General features: G+C 41.7%; 1 protein-coding gene across 1 annotated transcript in view; it reads right to left on the minus strand.

The window, feature by feature from the left end:
* The window catches only part of ARPP21 (cAMP regulated phosphoprotein 21), a 286,537-nt gene extending 272,591 nt beyond the window's left edge, over positions 1 to 13,946 (minus strand). Inside the window, exon 1 of the mRNA XM_083880833.1 lies at positions 13,875 to 13,946. The gene's annotated coding sequence lies outside the window, so the exon portion shown is untranslated. The remainder of the gene's footprint in view (positions 1 to 13,874) is intronic.
* Between the last annotated feature and the right edge of the window lie 5,383 nt (positions 13,947 to 19,329).

Below are 19,329 nucleotides of genomic sequence, written 5' to 3' on the forward strand. Positions count from 1 at the left end.
TCTCTTCTGCCTAGTGGAGGCAGAGTAGGAAAACCTAAAAGGTTTTTATGGTCCTTGCTACACCTGACCTGTTCCTGGGGGAGAGCAGAGAGGCACTGTGCCCTCATTCCTGCTGGGAATGATGAGGGAACAGGCTTGCTGGGAGACAGCAGTGAGGATGAACGACAGATTACAGAGAAATCACTGCAGCTGCACTCCCTTTCACAAAACTGGTGTCCCCCTGCTCTGGAAATAGCCCCACTTCACAGAGGTTTGTGGATGAAGGGAAGAACACCTGAGTCTTTGACATCAGTCTCTCCTTCAATGCAAGAACCAAATGACACCTACGTTCCAGGAGGGGCAGATCCTGACACTGGTTTCTTAAAAGCCACCCTCCTTCTGGAGGCTGAATCAAAATTTATTTAGCATATATATTTTAATCATGCAAGAGTTAGAAGGAGTTATGACAAGAAGAAAAAGTGCCATAATCCTCCTGTTCAGTACTCACCAAAAGAAACAGACTCCCAACTCCAAGCGGTGGATGGACAGACCTCACTAAAGCTTTGTTGCAGATACAAAAGGTTTTGCAAAGAAGCAAGAGAACGGTTGGTGTTTGTGGGTCAGCTTCATATACTCCTCTTTAGGAATAGTTTTTTTTTAAGAAATTAAAGAAATTTTCAAACTATTTTTTTTTAACAAAGCAACTGAACTTTGCAACTGCAGCTTGTCTTTCCCTCAACTCCTTAGATGATTAAAAGAGAAAAATAAGAAAAAACCTTGACTTTCTTGTTTGTTTAAAACTCTTCCTCACTGGCATGCTATTCAATTTCCGAAACATTGAAACTACAGTAAAACATAGTTTTTCTTATTAAAACAACAAATACATGATTTTTTATCACCAAATTCTTTTGACACTTAACTATAGCACATTTCACAGCTGCCATTTTTTCTCTCCTACCGCACAGTGATTTTCAATATCATTTATCATGTCAAATTTTTTTTCTTAATATTTATGAATTATGTGGCTGAAATGGCAGTTTTTCATGATATGCCCTTTCTGTTTTAACACCAGAACTCCTACTGCTATAGATAATGTCTCTGTGATGAGAAGAGCTGGCACACACTGGCTCAAGCCACTCAATGAAGCATTTTTTGAGAGGATTTGGCATTGGTTTAGGCAATTTTCAGAGAACATTCAACATAATTTAAAATGTCTAACTGAAATTTACTTTTGATTTCAAAGCTTCATTTTCCAAATCAAAATGAATTTTCATTCCAGAATGGATGCTAATGGGTAGCAAAAAAAATAATTCCTGGAATAAAATGAAAACAAGCATCCCTTACTTGACCTCACACAGGTTTCTTCCTCTCCCAACTGTAGCTTTTGTAGATTTTTGGTCCACAAAATTATTCAAATTATGCAATATTTGAAAAAAAACTATAGTGGAAAAAAATGAATTATAAATATCAACATATCTACATTACCTACATTAACTCTCAATTTTTGTAAATTGAGAGTTTGTAATTTTTGTAAACATGAACCCATTTTCCCTGCCTGGTCCATGGGCTAGCACAGCCCCCTTCTTGCCAAGCAGAAGAGGATCTGATTGGACACTTGGAAACATCTTGCCTGTTTGCACCACCAAAGAGAATCAAAGCCCCAGTATGCCCACTTCTTTTTTCTTGTTTATTTCAAAGCAGATCAAAACCATTCAGATCTCCTAAACAGATGGCACGATCTTAAATCATAACCACATGGTCCATGTGTGTCCCGTACACTGTACGGATTATTCCGCAGAAGGTCTTGCTGGTGACAGACCTAGGAGCACACTGGGCCTTTGTTGTCTGCTCCTTGGCACTTCCATAAATGCTTCCTCTTTGGAGCAGTAAAAACTCTCTTCTGCTTCTATGTCAGTAGCAGGTGTGAAGCCCTGCCACATTTTAATTATATAAATATGGAGGAAAAGCACAGCAAAAGAATCATTAATAAGGACATTTTGTCTCCCTGTTACCACTGCTAAAGCACTTTTTATTTTAACCTAGGAGTACCTCCTAGAAAGGTCATCTGGGGAGTGGGAGATTTGAAATTATGATTTTTATTATTATTTGAAGGCATTGTTTACACCCAGCATCTGTTTTGCGAAGCAGATGTTTCACATTGTGGGATCCCTGCCCACCCACTGGAATATCTGTCTCGAGTCTATATCAAGGCACCACCACAAACCAGGTCCTCCACAGTGACTGAGCAGGCACAGCCTCTAATAGCTAAACTAAAGGGATGCAGTCTTTCCAAAATAATACTCTTGGTGTGTATTTTTTGATTTCTAAGTGTGATTTGGGCTAATTGCAAATAGCAGCTTTGATGCACCTAAAATATGTTTTCTGCTTTTCTTTTCGTTAATGCTCATGAAAGTTAAATAAATCCTGGGGAATTTTGTCCATTTAGCACAAATCTCTGAATGAGCAAAGGTACTCTTGCCTGCAAGTAGCAGACTGTCCTTTTTCCTTGGAAGTGGCCTCTCTGCTTGTAGGGTGACAGTCATCTGGCAACAAGGACAACATTGCAACTTGAGGAATTAAATTTATCTCCCTCTTTTATAACCCACTGACATAAAATGAAGCATAAAATCCCTTACGAACCAAAAACTTTCTGGATGAGTGTTTTGCAAGCAGAAAACACGAGGCAGAAATTGTCAGGCGAATTGTTTAAGTAGTTCAGCCAGCGCCTTTCCCTGGCTCCATAGCTCTCTTTAGAGAAAAATGCTAAGATTAAGTTATTAAGGGTAGATTACCATTAACTTTATCAACCATGTCTGAATCATACTATCACCCCCACAGTACTAAAGTAACTCAGAGCACTGCAATCAATGGAGGTTGGCTGCTTTACACCAGCAGAGAAGTCTTCCTATGCCTTCACCAACAGCTATGAAAAAAAGCCTTAAGTGGATTTATTCATGGGTGAGGGAATGGGGGTGGAAACAGTTTCTCGGAAAATCCAAAATCCTGGCCAAGGATCCAGAAGAGGATTATTATTACAGTATCCCTCTTTATGAGCTGTGCTGAGCTGAGCTTGTTAGAAAGGTGTTAACTTTCCTCTGCCAAGAGCACTTTGCAGTAATCAGTTTATGAAAAATTCAATTTGGCAGCAAACTCTTGGCAGTCTCAAATCAACTGCACCTATTATACCCCAGTCACAAGTGGATGGGCAAAGGTGGCTCGGTGCATCAGTCTCTCCTCCCCCTCCTCCGCAGTCTTGAAATTTGCTCAGCGATTCTGGAGGAGGGAAAAACAGTGTTGTGTAACTCATCTACAAAGGACAAGGAGGAGGGGAAAAAAAAAAAGAAGTCAGAAACAAAAGACATCCAGCTGCAAAGCTTCTGGCAGGAACTTCCAGGTAGAAAGTCTGTTTGTGTGGGCTTCCCAGGACAAAGGAAACAGCCTGTGCCCTGTGACTACAAAATATTCACCCCGACTGGGAAAAATTTAAATGATGCTGAAGTGATAATGAGCACTCAAGCAGATTTCTTCCTGAAATGACTCACAGCTGCTGTCAAAGCTTCATCAATTTGCTGTAGCAGGTTGAGGAGAAAATTCTTAGGAATGCCACCTGAAAGCCTTTGCTGTGGAAGAGGAAGCCCACAGGGGCTATGGGTGCTATGAACATCTTCCCCATCCAGCACAGGCACCATGAACACCTTCCTCATCCAGTTGGGAATGGGGCTTCCAACTGCCTCCTCTAGGGAGGAACAATGGTCCCTCCTCACAAGCTAACCATTGCATTATGGTGCATTGCTGTGTGTCCTGTTGTTAGCTTCATAACTGTTTTTCCATGAGAAGATATCGCTGGAACCGGGGAAGTGGGCTGTAGAGGAAACAGATGGTATTTTCTCTCTGATTTTGGTGTTTGAGAACAGAATTTGCACAGTTTGTTCCTCGGTCAACCCTTACTTTCAGGATAAAAAACTGTTACCTGCCAGAATATGAATGGTTTTGAAATGTGCAATAAAAAGAAAAATAAAACGCATGCGGAGGGGGAGCTTTCATCTTAAGAGCTACCAAATTTGCATTCCTGAGGTCTGATGCTATGGTTATCAATCAGATGCTTTGGGGATATTAAAGACACTCTCTCACGGATATCAAAAGTGAACATCCTTTCTTCCTCAAGATTTCCCAACAGATCTTTAAAGTCTTGAAGTTCCTTTCATTCTTAATACTCACTGTGATTATGTTGTATCTGCAGAAGTCTTCCTTACACCTAGAGTTTCATATTTTCCCCCCTCCAGAAGATCTCCTTTTAGCTAGGGTCCATTTCAGGTAACTGCTATCTAAAAGCTAATATGCCCATTTATATTAATTCATGCCCTCAGAGGAATAAGATTTGGAGGCTTATTCTGATATGTGCTATGCCCTTGGTCTGGTAACTTACATGGCATTATCTTGTCATGGGAATCTGCAGCCTAGATAAATGCCCCAGCTGCAATTAAGTGAAATCTCCTGCTCTATTTGATGTACCCAAATGCTTTCACGTTGCTCTTTCCCATCTTCCTATCTGTACTGAGAAATAGGAAAGGGCAAGCCTTGTGCAGAATGAGACTTATATCCCTTCTTTCCTTGGTAGAACAAGCTGATTCCCATCCACCAAGGCCTTTTCAGGAAAGAATTCTGCAGAGACTGTGTGAAGTACTTCGCTGACAAAGTGACAGAAGAAGGAATTTCCATAAGACCTTTGGAAATGGTGGGTGTCATTTTATGTGTGCAAAGAAGAGGCTCTGGGTAAATCATGTTTGCTCAAGGAGGACTCAATGCCACAGCTGCACTGGAGCAGGAACCCTTGGCCTGCTCGGGCTGTGTTCCTCTGACTCTCCCTTGTGAGCCCACATGTACATGCATCCATCTTAATTAAAAGTCTCCAAAATCCAAATTCAAAGCATTCCCCTTTTCCCACCTCTCTTCCACCAGCCACCACTCACTCACTCTGCTCAAGGTGTAAATAGGTCAGATGTTTCCATGGCCACAAGTGAACCAAATAAGCAGTTGGGGTTCAGTGAGTAATGTGGGTTTTTTTAATTGTTCCAGTGCTGGGTAAGGCGAGGTGTGTGACACCACGCTGACTGTACCTGACTTTCTCCTCTGGCTCATCGGTGACATAACTGCTGGCACTGGCACCTTCTCCCCCTGAAACTGTTATCTCCTGCAAGCTTCAACAGGCAGCTCCTCTCATGGGGTGGCACTGATGAAAAGTACATTTCACACAAAAAATGTCTCTTTGCAAGTACTAATTGCTGGTTCCAGTGCAGCATTGAACCTATTCACACAAGGTGTAATTAAGTTGTGACTCACTGCCACAGGATGCTGCAGAGGCCATAAAGAATAAAATAAGCCTGTGCCAGGACTAGACAAATTCATCAGGGACATGTCTAATAAACAGGATGGTTGGGATGCCACACCATTCAGGAAGTCTCTCCTGAACTTTTCAATGCCTGAAGGCAAAGAGCTGTGGAAGGGAAAGGAAGGCTTGGTCCTTGGTGTTCTGCAGGATCCAAATTTAGATGAATACGCAGTCTCCCACCTCCTCTGCATAACAAACAAAAACTGATAGGAGCTGTGGAGCTGGTAGTTCTGAGTCTGAGCAGTGCAGAGACACCTCTGACCACAGTTAACCAACTTGAGAAGAATATCCAGGACACCAATGGGATCAGCCCTGTGCTGCATTTGACCATTTGTCACAAGGCGTTTTCTGATCACTGTGTGGTGAGTCATCTAGCTGCTATAGCACAGATCAGTTTTCACTCGGTGAAAAGCACCAGATCCTTTCACAAATCACAGACTGAGGTATTTGTCAATAAAATTGCTCATTTAAGACTTATTTATCACCCTTTCTGGGAGCCAAATCCAGAGATGTCTACTTTGGCCGGCTCATGCTGTTCATGAAAGCTATGGCTGGAAGATTTTGTCCCATAATCTGCCATTCAAAACCATCCTTGTCTCAGCTGTGATGTTCACTGAAGCCTCCTTGCAATGCAGAAGAAGGCTTTACGAGGAGGAGTTAGATTAAAACTGCCTCAGTGATCACTGCCTGGGGAAGATGTTTATCCATCCTGTAAAACAGATGAGCAATTTGCCTGCAATTTGTCTTCTGCAATTTGTCAATAATATGGTGTAAATAATGCTACAGAAGTAAAAATGGTAATAGAAGTATTAATAATCCAAATATGCTGTATGATCCTGGAATTTCAGTTCAGTATGTGGTTGAAATATTGTAGTTTCTCAGGGGGCTCCTTCATTTCCTGGACTGGCAAAGGAAAAGAAGGGTCCACACCAAGATCTCTTCTCTCTCCTGTAATCAGACACAGTTCAAACATCCACAGAGGACCCCTGAGCTTTCCTGAAAGACTTCTAGTGTAAGCTTACTCAGACATATCCTTCTCTTAAAAATCATTTCAGCTACTCTTCTCACCTTTTGGCAGTCTGGCTTACCAAAGGACTGTGTTTGTATTTGCCTGGGTCACAATGAAGCCACTGATGGTGTTCATGCCTGTTTGCTCATCTCAGCAAGATGGGACTTGAAGCTCTTGACAATGTCTCCTGCCAACACCACCATCACAACCAACAGACACCAACCAAAGCACCAACTTTTGCCCCTCCACATGTTGTCTTCTCACACAACCACTGGGGCTTTAAATTCAGGGTGTTGTTGAGGCCTTGACAAACAGTTGGGAAGCTAATGAACAGCTCAGGTCCCTGCCCTTTGGAAACTTAGTGAATTAACATTGCTTTTATATTCTCAATGTCTGCAAGTGTTGTCCTGGGTTTCAGTGTAGGATGTGCACATTTATTCTACCACCATCTTCATGAGCTGTTGAAACCAGGTGGGGCAGTGTTCTTCCCAAGCCCCCTCGCTCTGGGCTATCTTCTACTAATCAATGCCTTGCCCATGACTCACAGGTAACTCCCTCCAGGGGTTATCTCTGTTTATTGGGCCATCAAGGACCCACTTCATGACTCATAGAATGATATCAGCCCACTGGGAGATGCTCTGTCCAGGGGGAGGAGCCAAGCATTCCCACCTGGATATAATCTGGGATTTGGGACAGTGCAAGCAGCCCTTACCCACTGGATTCCCAGAGGACCAGAGCTACCAGATCTTTCTACACGATCACTGCTTCAGGAAGAGCACCTCACCTGGACTGCTTCCACCATCCTGCTCAGGTTGTATTCTGACTCTGTCAGTGATCTTTTGTATTATTGCACTTATTTTATTTTACTTTTTTTCTTTCTTCCTATTAAATTGTATTTCTGACTTGGAGTCTCTCACTGGTTTTGCTTTCAAACCACTACAAGTGTGAAAAGGGAAACACATGCTAATTTCCAGGAAAATTCCTCAACCTGAAATATTATGTGAGACTTCATGTTTTTTCCAGAGTCTCTCTCAGAAACCTGATAAACATACATTCCCAGTTTGAAAATATTGATCCCTTTTTTCCTCTTCAGTATTTATTTCCTATGTGAAATGAAAATCAGTGGAGCTTTTCTTGTTTAATAGCCTAAGATCTGGCATAATACAGGAGTATCACCTTGTCACAACAAATAAGTTTTACTTAGTCATTGGCATTAGCAATGTCCACACAGCCCTGGGAATAATGTCTTGTTTCAACTCATTACTGCAGTGCCAGCATAAGGAGATCAGTGGGGCTGAAATCCAACCCCCAGACGTGCCTATGCTGTTTGGAGCCTGCAATGACCAGAAGTGCTATGGGTGGCTGTAAAAATGGCTTTTGGAAAGTCAAAGAGGACACAGCATGGCTGGCAACTGATGCTGCCCTCTAACTTTTTCTCATTTTCAGGAAATTGGATGCTTCATGTGTAATGTGAGGATAACCATATAGACAACTATATGAAATCTACAAATAAAAAGAGCAGCCAGATAAAACCATTGTTGTTAGTTAGCTGTCTTCTTGAGAAACTTTATCTCTGAAACATATTCTTATAATTAAGATAAATATGACGTTGGAACCAATCTGTGTTGTGTAAAATTATCAACTCCCCACATGCATAATGCCTCCACCCCTATTTTTCACCTATGTAAAATCATGTAGTCTTTTATACCAAATAGGTTTGACCCTATTAGAGTTATCTGTAATAGAACAATTATTTGTTCATTAAAAATGCATGGTTTAGGGAACATTAGATTAATGAGAGAATGTAATGCAATACTATGGAAACTATATTTCAGGATTTAATATTGTATACTCCAGTGGCTGGAAAGTCCTGCCTTATAACCCTATGGTGTCAATGCTATACTGGAATAGCAAGTAATCTTAAAATCCAGTTAACTTAGGTTTAGTGGACTGCAGAAGCACAGGAAAGAGCAAGAATCTATCCGGTCATTTTGAGTTACCATAGTTAAGGGACAGGTTTGGGAAAAAATGCTTTGTTTTGTTTTGCAGATCTTGCTTTCCAAATGCTGGCACTCACTAGGTCTATGCAACAACTGGTGGGCCTTTGACTAATACTGTAAGTCAAATCATAGGTCACTACATGCCTATTCCAAAATAGTCCTCCCTCCCTGCCAAGCCCTAAGTCCCAGAAACTCTGATCATGGATGAGAAAAACAGGAGCTATGCAACCAGGTGCACAGGAAGGCATTGAAATGACAAAGCTTCTAAAATTACAAATGTATGAAAAAACTTCAGTCCTGATTTTCTAAACTCTCACTCTCTTGAACAGTCCTAGAAAACCCACTGTAGACACAAGCACCACATCTGTGAGGGGTCCTCAAATGCTCTTCTGGTCCTTATTCACTAACTAATCATAACTGGCCCACAAAAACTCATAGTTTCAGCAGGGTAATCTTTGAAAACTAGAACTCAGCGGTGTAAAATTGAATTTTTAGTACGTTGATTTTTTTTCCTGCAGGATGGTTTTCCTTTAAACATGGATAGCAGTATAGCTGACATTGCATGAAGTAGGATTCTCAAGGGGGAGAAAGCGACCAAAAATTCCCCACAGAAAGTATTCTGGAGTGCTTCCTACAAAACCTTAAAGGTTGCAGCTAGGCAGATAATTTCAGTACTCTCATTCCCTTGCTCCTCTCTAATGCTCAGATATATACTAAAACAAAAGTTCAACATAAAATTTCTTATGCATTCTTTAGGTGTTTATAAGGAAAAATAAAAGAAAGGGAACTTTGTTTCACCGGTTTCAGGGAGTTGAGGGCAAGACTGTTGAAGCTAGCTCAAAATGTTAAAAATTTGACTGTAGTCCCTGCATTCCTATTAAAAAACAAAAACCAAAACAAAACAAACAAAAAACCAACCAAACAAACAAACCCCAAGAGATGTTTCTTGAGTAGTCCCTTCCAGGCATCTAAAGCAATGAATAGATTTCATAATTAAAGTATTTATTAATTGGCAATGCTGCATCTAGGTAGTATTTATCTACTGAGCAAAAACTAGCATGGACCACTGCAGCAGCAGTAATAGAGGTCTGGTTTTGCTATTTAAATAAAAATGAACAAGAGAGGAAAATTCATACCAGAAACCTGCCAACCGATCAAACAAAACCAAAACAACAACCTGCCCAGAAAAAAAGCTATTGTAAAAACAAACTGTAACACCTGGAAATTTCAGGGGAGAAGTGGAGTCTGTATCACTCTATGTATTATCATGTATCACATATAATGAGTCAATGCCTAGGGCAAACTGTCTGATTGTTCCAATCTAAGTGGCAGCCCTGAAAACAAGTGTGAGAAATGACGATGTTTTAACCATGGATACAGTGGTGGGGTCTCAGCTCCAGACAGTGACATTAGACAAGCTGCGAGGGAGGTTGTTTTGTAACCTTAACTATGACAACTGAGAACCTACAGCTACAGCAATACTTGGCTTGGATCTGCATCAGCCTTAGATTACACTGACTGTATGCTGCAAACAGGGTTTTATTCATGCCTGGCTATTACAAATAAGAGTCCTTGCCTCCGTACCATTTTTTCCTTAGAGAAAGAAAATCAGAAGCTATTTTTGCTCCAGCATTGCCTGAAGGATCTATAGCAACATAATCTTATTTATTACCCGTCACCTCGCTATGCAAACATTTCCTACTGTGTCAGACCAACCATTTATTATATAATTTCTCTCTGAGGTCTCAACATCATCCATCACTGGTAGTCACCTGCCCTGCTTCTGCTCTGGGCCTTTGCACTGCACAGGCTACACCATTGCAGGGGACAGGGTCCTGGGCTGCTGCTGTTTTCCATTTCGTCATTCTTCCATTAACATTTGACCTGCCTGGAGCAGCCAGCATCTTGCTAAGGACTGAGTGGGCACCTTCTTTATGAGCCTTTCTTATAGCCTCCTCTCAATATAGGAGAAGCCAACCTGCCTGCATGCTTCATGAGCAACTCATCTCCTTCTTCTTTGAAGGAGAAATGGATGTAGGTTCTCTTTCCTGTGAATAATTCTGATGTCTGCCTGCTCTCTCCTGCACACACACATATGGACGTCTTTAGCCTAGGGATACACAGATTTTCACCTAACCTTTCTTAATTGCTACCGGGAAGACATGAAGGAGTAGGTAAGGATGCAGTTGCCATCATAGCAGCAAGGGAGAAGCAGCTAAACTTGCCAGGAAAGTAAGAAGGGAAAACCATAATTGTGTAGATCTGAGATAGATCTAGATTCAAAACAAAGACATCTAAATGTAATCATGATTAGTGAGAACATGTTAACATTACTCTAGTTTTCTAGTGATGTTTGTCAATAGCAAGTCAGGCAAGAATAGGACAACAATAGACTCAGCTCCACAGAGGTATGTCCTCCTCAGACCTCCCCAAGGGATGGGTCATGTAATTCCACTGATGTACCTCTGCTGCCTCCAGTAACATTGATCATGCATCCTTTTTCTGTATTTCCAGTAATTTCCCCCCTTTTCTCTTTTGATTTTTAGGAGGTGAGTTTTTCTCAATAATACAAAATGATAGCTGTCGCCAAACCTGTCTGTATATTGCCTTTGCTCTGGAGAGCATCTAGTAGAAAATATTCCAGCCTTCTCTTCCCAATTGCTCTGCCAAACACCCTTTCTCCCTTGCTCTTTGTCTCTAGACCTCAGTGAGGAGGGAACAGACCATCATCACATTTTCTGTGCCAGAAAAAGAAGTGTTCCTTTATAAATTCACAGAAGTACAAGATTGCCAGTCTATGACCAAGGGCTACCTAACATGCATGCTTGGCTATCATCAGCTTCACCAACAGTGCTGTAAGGGCCCTAACAAGGTCAATTTTTTGAGTAGTTAGCACATGTTTTTTTTATTATACAAATTATATTTTCAAATACATGTATGTGTATACAGTCCTAGGGCATAGAAAAAGGCAGATGTTTGTAATAGTTTGTAAAAGTAAAAGGGATTGTTTTTCTCACTACCTAGATGTGTATGTCATTAGATTATATTCTTCTATTTCCTTAACAGCAAATTAAAATAAATATGACCAGGTAATATGTCTACAGTACAAGAGAGGATTCCCATAATGCTTCTAAATGTAACTGGATTTTCTTGCAATATGTTGTAGTGAATTACAAGCTAAATTTCCAAGAAATTAGTAGAATGATGGGAGGGTAAGTTATGATAATGATACACATAATGTAATACAGGAGCCCATAAACCCATAATGTCTGTTTTCTATGAAAATGATGCATAATTTTAATAAAAAAAATATAAAAAAATTCTAGATACAGTAATGATTGCATGACCTGCTTGGTTATAAAAAGTTAATTGTAAAATTTACTTGGATATGCCCTCTAACGTCTTTCCAAGATCACTGATTTGTGTGCAAAGTGGGATAAACACTTTATTCTTCTCAAACTTTGGTGACTCTGAGCATTTTATCATAACAGTTAAAAAACAAATAACATTTTTAGTAACGTGCTGTTCTGTGCCTAGCACTGCTGGAGATCCACATGTTCATTTATGCTTTCCTACCTGGATACAAGGTCTTTTGCGAGGAGACAGATCTGGCTCTCCAGTGATGCAGACTGCTGCACCTCTCCTGAGGGACTCGGAGCTACCGACTTTAGCGGCAGCAAAATCCACTTTCATCTTGCACTTAAAAACTGGCATCGAGTTTGCAAATGGCTTCTCTGTGAGCTGCTTATAGAGGCACTTTCAAAGTCACAAATAAATGCCTTTCAAAGGGAGATAGTCATGTATCTTCCCTGTGCCTTGGCACATGTCCCTTCAGCACAGCACCAACCCTCGGTGCTGGCCCATCCCTGCGGCAGCCTCTGCTCAGGCATGGCTGAAGCACTAGTTTGAGGTGCAGCAAATTCTGCTTCACGTATCAAAATAAGAGAAACAGAAACCAGTGTGGGTGGGCGGTGGGAAATAGAGAGGGAGCTGGAGAAAGGTTTTGCTGGAAGCATGAGTGAAGGCACTGTGAGATGTGCGGGGTTGTCATAGCTTACATAGTGTCCCCATTGCCAAACAACCACGTCAAAGCCCCAGAGCAGTGCTGCCTGTGGAGAGGTCAGCAGCTGCAGGACAGTAGTAGTGTTACAGCAGCAGTGTCCTCAGCCAGGGGCACTGGCCCAGGAAGGATCTCACAATCCCCTAAGACATGGTTCCCACAGCGAAGAGCCTCCACTTCGGGGCACAACCCCACACACAGCACTGAGAAAAGTAATTTTCTCTCTTTCATGTCAAAATAATGTCCAAATTTTAATGGCTTAAATTAAAAACCTATCCTGGAAGGAACTTAAACCTAGACTATACATAGAGACACCTAACAATTATGAAGTTGGATCTTTCTAATCAGTTCCCTGATTTTATTTGGCCAAGATAGCGCTTATTTATTCCACAACTCCCAAAAAAGTTGTTTCACAGCTACACATAGATAGAAGTAGAAATAGTGAAGACTGCTGACCCAAAGCTTACCATAGTCAAGGGAGAGATTCCACTGATTTCAGTCCCTTACATCAATCTAACTCTCCAGGAGCATTACTTCAGGCTGACCTACTGCCCTGGGTTGTGGACCAATTCAGAGCAGAAATAGCTGAATTTAGAAATGAGCCTCTCTTTCGTTTTTGCTTTTTTCCTTGATTTAGAAACAGCAGCAGCATCTGCTTTCCAGCACACAGCAGCCTGCCACACTGCAGCCAGAGGCTGCTTGAGTCTCTAAGCAAGCCTGCCTGAGCATGCATATAGGCACAGCAGCAGCACACACAAGTCACACTGTGGCACAGAGATCCCTGACAGCCCTGCCTTTCTTCACACAGTCAGTGAAGAGGGGTCACATTAAGGGAACAGGACACTCGAAGTGATCCTGTAAAACCTTACGAGTCTTTCGGCTCCCCCTTCCCCTCTCCAACATTTAGGCTGTGTAAACACCACCTAGATATTTTGTTCTTACTAAAAGATGCTATTATGGTTCAAGAAAATAAAAGAAAAAGGGGTGGTAAGAAAGGGAAAAAAAAAAAATTAAAAAAAAAGAGAGACGGGAGACCTTAAGATATCACACCAGAGCAGACAGATCAGATAATTTTAGAGCAGAGCAATAGCACTTCTTCCCCTCTCCAGAAGTACAGACAGCACATTTGATTTCTTTTTCAGTATCTGTCCCATGTTTATTATTAAAACACGTCATCACCATCTAATCACCATTGGAATTGAAAGTAACTTTTCACAGGAGCATTCTAAAATTAGAGAGTGCCAATTAAAATTAACGCAAACCCAAAGTACTGTGCTGTAAAGAAACTACGGCCAGCGCGATGAGCAAACGCAACCCATATTTGCTTATTTCAGAGTGCTCATACTTGATCTTTAGTACTCGTTTGTGTTTCCCTCCTCCTCATTTGAAATGCCGCAAAACCACAGGCCTGGGGCTCTGCAGAAACCTTCTCCTTACCCCACGCACAGAGCTGTAAATCCCATCCAGGAGCCTCCCGTCTTCCCACTCCAGAGGAATCCCGGAGCGCTTCTCCCTGCAGCAGCCTCTCTGGGCGCTTGTCACCCTGCTCCACGTCCCGCAGACAGCTGGGGCCAGCCCAGGCTGCCGGGGCATGGTGGCCACGGGACATGGCCCTTCCTGATATAATGGGAAGGCTTGTGCCAGCACCGGCATCGGCCCGGGCGGGATTCCAGCACCTGTTGCAGGGCAGAGACTGGACAATCAGCTGTGCGGCTAATATTAACCTCCCTGGCAGGGCAGCGGGGCCAGCAGCACCATCCAGGCACAGAGCAACCTGCGGCGAAATAATTGTCCAGCTTTGCCTTTAGTTAATAGGAAAACAAACCAAAAAAGAGCAGCGAATATCCTGCCGGACAGATAACCGACACAGAAGTTCCAGAGTTATTCACAGTCCTTTCTCATTCATTACATTAGTCTGCTTTTGTCTCCAGCAGGGGTTTAGGTCCTTTCAGAATTGCTGGCTGTGAGTAGGAAAAGGTACATTGGTATTTATTGTCTCTGCTACCTTGGCACTGATAACCTCGGGCCCTCCAACAGACAGAGGAGAAACACCAGGTTGAGCCTCAGCTGTGCTGGGGGTGACAGTCACACGATCACTGCTAGTGACATGCTTTGATTTGTGGCTACTGGGAAAGCACCATGACAGACAGTGCTGTTGCACACAGCAATAAGATAAAATAAACTATGCTATAAGTGACTCATAAAAATCAAAATAAAAAAAACCTTCCTGTCCAGCACAACCTGCAATGATAACACAGCATGTTAATGTCCTGCTTAAAGTAAAATACCCACAGAATGAGACTACTTTGAGGTATTTTTTGAGGCATTTTTGCAATGCTTGATTCCCTCTTTTCCCTGGATATGGCAGATTGTCTCCAGGCACCAGGGGACACGATGAAGGGATGCACTGCAGAAGTGGTAAGCACCAGAGGGCAGCTTAAATGCAAACGTGAGCTCCAACTACAAATTCTCTGACTGAACTCTTTACAGCAGACCTCCCACATTCCTAGCTGTAAGCTTCTCTAGTGCATCCATTTTGTTTCCATAAAATGTCTGTGTTTGAGACGAAAGGGATGGAAAGCAAGAGCTCCAAGAGCCTGCTTTCTGCAAGACCTATCTGGGGGAACAGGATCTGACGGTGACAGTGTCTGTGGAGAAATATAGGTGGGGAAGTTCTCATACTGGGTTGTGAAAAGTATAAAGTCCTTCTGCTGGTTGTGTCCTGGCTAGATTGTTATTTTAAACCATATCAGGGACCAGATGGTGCCTTTTTTTTTTTTTTTTTTTTTTTTTTTTTTAAAAAAAAAAAAAAAAAAAAAAAAAGTGATTATAAGCTAAAGTTCAAAAATACACCAGAAACGTTTGTGAAACTGTAGGAGAATTAAAGGGACAAACACCAAAAGTAAACGTAGTGTGACCCTGGCTTCCAAAGAAGAGAGCTGCTGCAGTCTGAAAAAGATAAAATGAAACTGGATGTTTCCACTTCTGCAAAACGTGGGAGGCTCCCTAGACAGCTCAATTACCGAGAAAATGTGACACAGCTGAATCCCTACATTGTTCCTGCATCCTCTGAGTAACCTCTGATCCCTGGAGAAAAGAAACTTGATTAATTTCCACAGCCAAGTCTCTCTTTTGATAGTAATATATACACCTGGCCAAGATCTGGGCAGGTTCCTTCTTCCCTGCTAGCTGACCAAATCAAGATGGGCTTGGCAGACTGCAATAGCCAAATAATGTCTATCCATTCCCTGACTAATCATTCAAGTAGTTCAGTTTGAACATATTTCAATTTAAGCAGAAAATCTATCTTTAAACCAAATCTTTAAACAAAAAAAAAATACATTTACATCTTTCAAATAGTATTATTGCTAGATTTGGAAAATTTTCTTGGTATTTTACAGCCTTTCAGAGAAAAGATGTCAGGTGATGAAAGCTGCATAATCCAGTTTACTAGAGAAAGGAACATTTCTCTTAAGGAATGTGGATTCAGATCCACTTCTTCCAGTCCTTATAATGCATGCCAAACTGGAACATGGGAAGTCTGCTTTGTCTTTATCTGACACAAGCTGTTAAGAGACTATGTGCAGCCACCTATATAAACAAATTACTTAAATTGGTCTTTGCTTTGTTCAGTTTCTGTCAAAGGCATTAAGCTTACTATGGAAGAAAATTACAGCTTTCCTTAACAGAGGAAGGCACCAGACAACAGTTTAGTGAGGGATCTGTGTGGCTGAGGCATGTGTCGTATATCCATTTCAGGAAATGTGTCTCCTCAGCTAGAATTCTCATCACAAATAATTCAAGCTAAATGGAAACCAAATCTAGCTGCAAAGCTTGAGTGCAGGTAGGAGACTATCTCACCTCTGAGAGCACTGGGATGTCAATGTCTCCTTCAAACTTCTACTGCATACAGGACAACATGCCAGCACATACAACTAGAAGGAAAAATTTGGCATGCAAAGCCATATTCTCCAAGAGAGTTACAGTAAAAACCAGAGAGACTCAGGAAACTACTTATTTCTTTCTCAGCCTTAGCTCCCAACCTTCTGCTTTTCAGTCTAGCAGCAAGCCAACCATTCCTGCAGGCCCTGTGTGTCCCCTGATGGCCACCATCCTTTGAGCTGTAATTCAAGAACCTGAGCACAGCTGGTGTCATCACTCAACATTTCGCAAGCCCTGACGACACAAAACAAGCTGTTTAGGTGCTGGCAGGAGGCTAGTGCTGGAGCTGGATATGCCTGCATGCAATTCCCACAAGAGATTTTACCCTACTATCAAGTTTTCTCATGTATATGTTGATTTTGCTTTTTATGGTATCATAGAACTTCTAGTGAGTGTATGGTTCCCATGATGCTGTTGACCTAGCTTGCTATACATTACCAGAAGAATCAAAATTACAATAATGAGAAGAAAAGCATTTTTTTTTTTAATCCAGCCCCTGCATTTTAAAATGTACTCTCAAGGATATGAGAAAATAGATACAGGCAGATCCACTGCCTTTTCTTTTGGATGCTCAAAAGAAACACTTGGCTTCTGCCTTGTTGTGGAGCTGCCTGTAGTTTTCAACACAACTGTAACACATACCTGCTATTGAATTTACTCATTTATACTTTGTCACAGCAAAACTGAAGTGCTGAATCTGTAGGTAATATGAAGATTAGGCCAATCAAAGTCATAGCTTTTTTTTTTTTTTTTCTCCAAAAAGGGGATATGAAAGAAATAAATTATGTCCCTTTCCCTGTCTACAAGAAACTACCCACCCAGCTAAAGCTACAAAGCACTCTGAGGGAGATGTCTGCAATTTAAAACTGTTGCTATTTTAGTGGAATAGGTAGAATAAATTCTTATAAGATAAAAGCAATATGCAAGTTTCCAGATAGTCTGTATATACAAGGGAATATTCACATATTTCTGCAACATGACTTTAACTTGGCAGAATGCCTTTATCACTAGACTAGAGGCTTATTTTTGAACTCTGTCAACCACCCTTTATTTACCTAAACAAAAATTTGAATGTTTTGATACACGTGGATCTGGATCTACTCTTAATTTTGGTTACTAATAATCATTAAGTTTTTGTTCTGTTTCAGTTTTTTAAGTATATCAGTTCATCTGAAAAACAGCAATACACATCCAGTGTGCAGAATAGTCTGTGTGATGTGCAGGGCTGTGTTGTGGGAGATAAGGCTGAGCAGCAGCTCCTCTGCACTGAGCGAAGATTTCCAGAACATCCTAGCTCCATTCCTACAGAAGTCTGTAATTATGCAGTCTCTACCACACTGGGGAAGGGTGGATTGACCATCAGGTTACTCCAAGATTAATTCCAGGCCAGGCCTTACGTGACAGATTGGCTTAATGTTTTCTAAAATAACTTCTGAGGGCTTTGTTGCACCTACTCACAAAGAAGCAGCCTCTCACCATATCAGAGTGCAGTGCTGCACCAGGGGTAGGACTGTGAACACACAAAAGCAGGGATCTGTCAGCATCCTCCTACTCCCTTCATTAGGACTCAACATCTACAGCAGCAGAGGTCAAGGCAGGAACCTAATCCACACAGTTACATGGACCTGTCACTGAGATATCTTAAAGAAATTCTGATACCATGAATTGAAGCAACTGACAGAGTCATGGAAGGAAGTCAAGCCTATCCAAAACTCCACTGTATCTTTACCTGCAGATGAAAGCACGTCTCCCATACAGCACAGATGTAAAGAGTTCCAATGCTTTCTGCTTGCAAGCACAAATAGAAAAAGCATCTCTGAGTCATGCAAAAATACAGTGAAAAAAATAATTTTACTCAGAAAATGAGTTTAGGAAAGTGTGAGGCATCTCATCAAAGGAAATCTGTGTCATGCTATACAGACTATATTCAACTCCTAGACCAGGAACGTAATACGCTTTCAATTTTTTTATACTTCTTGACAGGCCATCAATAGCACATCAGTGGCAGCAGCAATATTGGCAAAAACAACCCCTGATTCAGCCCTATGTTGGGTACTGCTTTGCAGCAGCTTGTGTAACTCCCTCAGTATGTGTATCACCTTTTAGAAATCCTTGGGGTTGACAAAATCTTTCCCAGGCACAAGCTTGTGCTGACCACAATAAAGTCTCTAAAATTTCCTAGCCATTCATAGAATCTAAATTAACAGAATTGCTGATACGTAAAGGCAGGGAAATGAAGATGCAGAGGCAAAGAATAGGCATCAGAACTGATATAAAATTTGGGGCACACAAGACAGGAAAAGAAATGGGAGCTGAGGAGGTAATGCTGGATTATGAGCTAATTTGTCAACTGTGCTGCAGCATGAGGGAGAAAATGATCCTGTGACCTCACATCTTTGCTTTTCCAGACCAGCACAGCTTCCCCAATTGCATCTCAGCCACCAGGGACTTGTGCAACTTCTGCTGTTTGACAAGAACCTAGCTGTGCCGATGAGCTGACAAATTCAAAATGCCTCCCGCCCCCAGCCCCTGCTGTGTGCCAAATTGCTATGTGTGCGCTTGTGCACCACTTAGAATCCATCTTCAGTGGTTGCCAAGAATGACCCCCTCCCAGTCTCTCCAGCAGAAAGAAGCAGGGAGAGGGAAGCAGGGGGAGATGGAGAGGCAGAAAGAGAAGGAGTATGCTGTGCACTTAGAAAGCCAACTTTTATTTTTAGACATGTGAAGTAGTGCTTGAACACAGCTTGTTTTTCCCCCAAACAAAAAAGATTAAAAAATAGTTTAAAAAAAAAAAAAAAAATCAGATGGCAGCTTGGCGTTAAGCAGGTACCCAAAAATTCCCCTGGATGATGCAAGAGCCTAGCTGAAGCGAGAAGCAGAATTAAAAATTCCTAATGAGCAGAGATCAGGACACAAAAACCCCCTTGCAGGTGCCTAAGTAGATGTTCCT

The sequence above is a fragment of the Zosterops lateralis genome, assembly GCF_965231275.1.
Source record: "Zosterops lateralis genome assembly, chromosome: 1".
NCBI lineage: Eukaryota > Metazoa > Chordata > Aves > Passeriformes > Zosteropidae > Zosterops > Zosterops lateralis.